Source organism: Elephantulus edwardii, unplaced genomic scaffold, assembly GCF_000299155.1.
Source record: "Elephantulus edwardii isolate Elephantulus edwardi_28Jun2011 unplaced genomic scaffold, EleEdw1.0 scaffold00085, whole genome shotgun sequence".
Lineage (NCBI taxonomy): Eukaryota > Metazoa > Chordata > Mammalia > Macroscelidea > Macroscelididae > Elephantulus > Elephantulus edwardii.
In genome coordinates this window covers 4,883,504-4,890,485 of record NW_006399835.1, presented here as the reverse complement: position 1 = coordinate 4,890,485, position 6,982 = coordinate 4,883,504, and the positions used below count along the sequence as shown (strand labels likewise).

The 6,982-nt window shown below is 38.5% G+C and overlaps 1 pseudogene; it reads left to right on the top strand.

Moving 5' to 3' along the window:
- Positions 1 to 6,563: 6,563 nt before the first annotated feature.
- The window catches only part of LOC102867452, a 56,526-nt pseudogene continuing 56,107 nt past the window's right edge, over positions 6,564 to 6,982 (top strand).

The following is a 6,982-nucleotide window of genomic DNA, read 5'->3' as shown; positions in this document are numbered from 1 at the left end:
GTCAAGGACTCTCCTTCATAGGGTCGCTATGAGTCGCCTGCGACTCGACGGCACTTAACAACAACAACATATAATAAATTGTCAGAGTGAAGGAAAACAGAAGAGACTGTGGCAGCTCAGGGCAATGCAAAGCAGCTGACAAAAATAAGAGGGGCAGGTTTAAAGTTCTTTCTTTAAAGAGAGGGGTTACAGACCATAGCATCTGTGAGGGGAACACACAGATGCTGAAGAGGGACAGCAGCTTGTCAGATGTCAGTCTCAGACTCACCATTAGTTTGGAGGCAGCCTCATAGTCCTTTTTTAGAAAGAGGGTGGAAGCTGTGGTAATAAAGAACAAACACGCTTGATGTATGCCCCACTTGTCTACATTTTTGTACACTTCTGTTTGTGTTTGGAAGCACTTAGGCAGAGAATTTTTTAACTGAAGCAGTAGCCTCCAGCTCACATGTTTGCAAGCCATCAGATAGATGATAAGGAGCTCCTTAGCCGCAAGAAGGTCAGATCAACTGGCTAGGAGAAACATCCTCCCCTCACCCCTTTCCTCTGGGGCTGATGGTAGATAAAGAAAGTAATTCTTTCTGACCAGAAAGAGAAAATTGGCCTTGGAAAAATATTCAAATCAATTCCAACTGAGCCCCTCTGATTGCTAGAATTCCCAGGTATAGTGAGTATTCTAAAACAGACCCTCTTTTTGACAAGCCCTTCACATTTTCCATTATTGCACCGAAGCTTTCTGATATATGGGTTTTATCCAAAACCCCTAAGCGTAATTTAGAAAATGGGATGAAGTAGCACCAAAGGCAATACTTCCTGCTCCTTTTTGACCCAGAAAGAAATCCAATTTCAAACGATTTGGTTATCTAAGGGAGCTTCTCCTTGCCCTGTGGCCTAGCTTCCCTGACCTCAATCCCACTTATTAAGTGGAGGCCAGGCAGCCTGTCTGAAGGCTGTCAGTTTAGGGTTTATCCCAGGAGATTCATTACTAAGAATCAAGAATCATTCATAACTGGCTAAAACGAAACTTTCAGTGAACTATAATTATACAGCTGGGGTCAAGAGAGACTTATGTTGGAGGCACACTGCCCCAGAACTCCCAGCTCCCCGAGTCACTGATGCGGGGGATTCATGTACGTCAGTGGCTGTTGACATGACCGTCACTGACAGAAATTCATTGGAAGGGCATCCTTACAGGCAAGACTGGGTAGCCATCAATTCTCAGTTTTCATCTATGGGCTTGGCTGGCTTTTTTTGAAGACTATGCCAATTTCAGTGCAATTCTAGATACATTTCAACAGTTAAAAAAATATCAAGAAAAAGGATAAGTAGCAAACTTCTTACAAGAAATATTTGTTCCATGTAGAATTTGTAGACAAATTATTTTGAATTAATGTGAGATGGAGACAGATGTGAAAAAATTATTTAAAAAAGTGAAATATACTTGTTTAGCTCATCCAAGTCCATGTCTATTTATTTTTTTATATGTCAGATATTGTTAAATATTAGAGACACAGGATTGCTGTACCCCTTTCAGGGAACGTACCGTTTGAAAAACAAATACAATAAATTGAAAAATTCATTGAAAGTAGTAATTTCTTGTATTTTAAATAATTGCATCTTTACCTTTAAACTACATCTTTAAAAAATTAACTTTTATACCATGTTTTTCTAAGATTTTATTTCTGTGTATAAAATTCTGACCTTTTCATTTTCTTAGGTCTGAAATCTTTGAGGCATTTAAATTTCTCTATGTATCTATCTATCTATCTATCTATCTTTTTCCCATAAGATGCTGGCTTAGGCTGTGTGGTGCCTCTGGAAGGGCTTCTTTGCCCCGCCCCATTTCTAAAGCTAATGATCCAATGCAGGTCCTGTCACTTCTTGCTTAGATGGCAGAATTAATTTCCCAATTACTTTGCTTCTTTCTAAGTCAATGGTTCTTAGTCGCTATTTGAAAAATCTTCCAAAGAAATTGTTCTGATTGATGGCCCTCTTTTGCCTGAATGGTTCACCGTTTGAATGGTTCATCGTTTGAGTTCACTTAGAAGCACCTCTGAATAAGGGCTGGGTGATTTCTAGAAAATAAGTCACTGAAAACTTGATGAGGCACAGTTCTACTCCAATACACATAGAGTCTCTGTGAGTCAAAATCAAGTCAATAGCGGGGTGTATGTGGGAGTATGTGTACTTTTTCCTTAGAAATGTAATTCCTAATAATTTTCCAGTTTTCAGACCTACAAAGAGCAGTGGTTCTTCAAACTAAGGTTCCCAAATTAGTGTATCTGTGTCACCAGAGAAATTAATAAAATGCAAATATTTGAGCTTCATTACAGAACCATTACTGCTTGTTGTAAGGGAGCTTTAGCATCCTAGGCAGTAAGCAGTCGCTCTGCCAAACTAAAGGCAGGGAGTTTGAATCTACCGGTTGTTCTGTGGAGAAAGATGGGTTATCTCATCCTGTGTGAGGAAAACCTAATAGAGAGTGAGTGATGTGTTGCCTCAATAGCACACCATAACAATAACAATAGCATTGTTTGTTGTTAGGTGCTATGGAGTCGCTCATACCAAGCCTAAGAACAATAGAACCACTGCCCAATCAATGAATATTCTCACATTTGCTAATATCCTCACATTTGCCCATTGCTGTATTGCAACACTAGGTTCATCCACTTCATTGAAGGTCTTCCTCCTTTTGCTGACCCTTCTACTGAACCAGACAGGATGTCTTAATCCAGGGACTGATTCTTTCTGATAACTTGCCCAAAGTATGTGAAAAAAGCTCACCATAATTCAAGACCTGCAGAATAATAGAGCTTCAATAAGGTCTGGTGGCTTATTGTTTAACAAATCCCCCAGGTGAATCTGATGTGCTAAAATACAAACTTCATCTATTTTGATGCTCTTTATGTCATTTGTTCATTTAAAAAACCCCAAAATCCAAACCCGTAAACCACCACCACCAAAAATCAAACCTTGAGCATTTACCAAGTTCCAGTTACCACACACGTGGACATATTTAAGATACTTCAGAGCATACTTAAAAATACAAGAGCAGAATTGGTAGACTCAGTGTAGGCAGGGGATTTTACCCTTCTAGTATTAATCCAATACTTGGAATGAGAATCGATTTATCATATGTTTGCTGAACATATGTTTGCTTAAGTTAAGTAGGCAGAATATGACATCTGGAGCACAGGACACTCAAGAAAATTTGGTAACTAGAGTTGCTAGAACACATAAAGAAATTATAAATAGAGAAATTGAGTTGCCTTGAATAGTGAATTGGGCATAGTCATAGGGCCTTCTGAAACAGGAAACATACAGAAATCCAGGCAGTTAACTGACAATGCAAAATGTGTCAACAGGTAAGAATGTTCTGATTCATTTTATGTGTAAAACAATTGCTAAACAAGTTATGGTATTTAATGATTAGCCAGAACAGTATCACAGATCAGAAAATGCGTGATGGATTGGTGTTTAGCTCTCCAAAAGCTAGGTAGGTGATGAATACGAATAGCAGTTGTAAGAATTACTGAAAATATTCCTGTTGTTGTTTTGGTTGTTATGTGCCATTGATTCAACTCTGACTCATAGAAACCCTATGTACAAAAGCTCTGAACTCTTCTTTATCCTGAGGCAGTTTCAGTCTCTCTGAAACACTTACCCCCATTAAACCAGTAACTGTATCAGTCCATCTCATCTAAGATCTTCCTGTCCTGCACTGTTCCTTCAACTTTCCAAAGACTGGTGCCTCCTGGCATGTGCCCAAAGTATGTGAGACAGAGCTTCGAATCCTTGCCTCTAAGGAGCCACCTGGTTTTACTCTCTTCAGGTATATATCTATTTATTTCCTTGACAGTCCATGGTAGGTTCAATACTCTTCTCCAGAACCACAACTCAAAGGCATAAATTCTTGTTCTATTATCCTTATTTATTGTCCAGCTCTCTGATGTATAGGAAGTAATTATGAAAATCATGGCTTGGATCAGGTGGACCTTAGTTTCTAGACTGGTGTCATTGTTCCTCAGTTCTCTGGAGAGGTCCATTACAGCAGACTTTCCCAATGCAATTTGTCTTTTGATTTCCTGGATATTGAAAAAGAGTGTTGATTGTAGAGCTAAACAAGCTGAAGATATTGACAAATTTAATCTCTTCACCTTCTAGCATGATTTGCCAATCTGCCCAGTTGTGAGAATCTTTGCTTTCTTGTTGTTGAGGTTCAATCCATATTGCAGACTATGGTCCTTGACTATCTGCAGCAAATACTTCAGGTTCTCTTCAGTTTCAGCAAACAAGGTTGTGTCATTTTCATAGTGCAGGTTGTTGATAGACATCCTCCAATCCTGATGCCACATTCCACCTCATAGCTTCCCAAATTATCTGTTCCACATATAGATTGAAAAAGTATGGAGATAGGATACATTTCTGATATACATATTTTCTGATTTTGAACCATTAATAAATAGTCCCAAGAGTGCATTTTCTAGAGTAGACATGGGAGTTAGAGCTGAACACATGGCTGTCAGCTGTCTTAGTACATGATGACTAATCTGTATTTATGGTTGTTGTTCTGTGGTGTCATAGAGTTGACTAGGACTCACAGGGATATAGGGACTCTACAAACACACCCAAAGCATCTGAAACTTTCCTTATCCTGTGCCAGCTTTAAGATTTGATTTGCTTGAATTCATTGTTCCATTTACTGTGTCAGTTCATTTTGTTAAAAGTCTTCCTTTCAGGGAGCTCTGGTGGCCTAGTGACAAGAAGCTGCACTGCAGTCCCGGAAGTATGCAGTTCAAATATACCAGTTACTTTGCTGGAGAGGGAGAGCCATCTCCTCCTGCACCAGTCAGTTCCGATTTGACCGTACACACACACAAAGACAATATTTAAAAAAAAAAAAATTCTAAAAAAACCCAGTCTTCATCTCATTCTCTGGCCCTACACCTATCCTAGCATTAACAACACCCCCACCCCACCCCCGGCCCCGTGGACAACACACCCAAAGCATATTAGACAAAGTTTTACTATTCTTGCCTCAAAAGAGCATTCACTTCTTTCAGGACAGAATTGTTTGTACTCTTGACAGTCCATGGGATACTCAACATCTCAAGTCAAAGGCATTGATTTTTCTATAATACTTATTCATTGTCCAACTTTCAAATGTTGAGAAAGCAATTGGAAAGGCCATGGTTTGCATCAGATTACCTTAAACTAAAATCCTTTCTCTTTGGCACTTTGGAGAGGTCCTTCACAACAGATTTTCCCAGTACAATTATTTTTCTTTCTTAACTACTGCTATCACAAGTGGTAGTTGTAGATACCAGTAAAATAAAATAATTGACAACTTCAGTCTTTTTTCCATTTATCATTAGGTTGCCTAGTGGCCCAGTGGTGAGTATACTTGGTTAAAAAGGAAAATATCAGCCTCCATATAGGACTTGAAATATTCCAAAGGATCACAAATATGAATTACAAATAAGCATCCTGAGTTTATTTAACAATAATACTGATCTCTTTAAATCTTTGAACTCTTAATAATCATGTTGTTCAACTAGCCTTCGTAGTTGTAGTAGCAAACTATTTTTATCTTCACATTGCTTTCTTCTTCATAATAAAATTAACAGAATATCATCACTAGACTATTTGCTTTTAATTTTCTGTCTTCTATCTACCTTCTTTTCTCTTTAAATATTTGGGAACTATCACAACCATCTCCTTTTCTTGTGTACAAAACTTAAGATATTAGTTCTTAAAATGTATTTGCATGGATGAAGTTTAAATTCTACTAAAGATACATATACTGAGTCCAATCATTGTTGTTATTCTTAGATGCCATCAAGGAGATTCTGACAATACATAGAAGCCTTGCCTATACTGTGACCAGTCTCATTCGTATTCAAGCTCATCGCCACAGTCATTGTGTCAATTTATCCTATTGAGAGTAAGCCTCTTTTTTTGCTGAACCTCCACTTTTCTAAGCATAATACCCATCAGGATTCTGATTTGTTAAATCTTCCACTCAACCTTCTTTTGGTATGAGACATACCCTAGGAGTGGCTCAGGGATTTACATTTTTCCCAATGATATTAAGTAGATAGAACAATGGTAAACTACAATTAAAAATTATAAATGTATATGAACTTTGTAAGTAAACCCATACAAAATAAAAATTTAACAAAGATATTGATGTAAGGAACAGTTTTAGTTCCTAATTTGCTAATAATGTGCAATACAAAAATATTAAAAAGCTTTAATGTAATTATGTGGATAGAGATAATGACTTCAAGAAGAAAAGAATTAATTTTAACCACTAAATTTACCCTCTGCTGTTCTTCTAAGACCTTCTGCCTTGTTACACTCTGCCAGATCTCTATATAGACACAAAACAAGTGTTTGGGAAGATAATGTAACGAACAGCTAGAGAAGTGCTCAACGGTATCACTTCAGTTATTAATTCTGGTATCAATATATGTTGTTGTTCTTTTTTCCCCCGTCACCGCCAAGTTGTGCGGGAGCAGAGGCCCGGTGCGTTCAAGATTCTGCTCCACCTGTAACCCATCGCTATGGCCGAGGAAGGCATTGCTGCTGGAGGTGTAATGGACGTTAATACCACTTTACAAGAGCTGCTAAAGACCACCCTCATCCACGATGGCCTAGCACATGGAATCCGCCAAGCTGCCAAAGCCTTAGACAAGCGCCAAGCCCATCTTTGTGTGCTTGCATCCAGCTGTAATGAATCTATGAATGTCAAGTTAGTAGAGGTCCTTAGTGCTGAACACCAAATCAACCTGATAAAGGTTGATGACAATAAGAAACTGGGGAGAGGGTAGGCCTCAGCAAAACTGACAGAGAAGGAAAGCCCACAAAGTAGTTGGCTGCAGTTGTGTAGTTGTTAAGGACTATGGCAAAGAGTCCCAGGCCAAGGATATCATTGAAGAGTATTTCAATGAAACCAATAAAGAACTTGGCATATTGGGGGGGG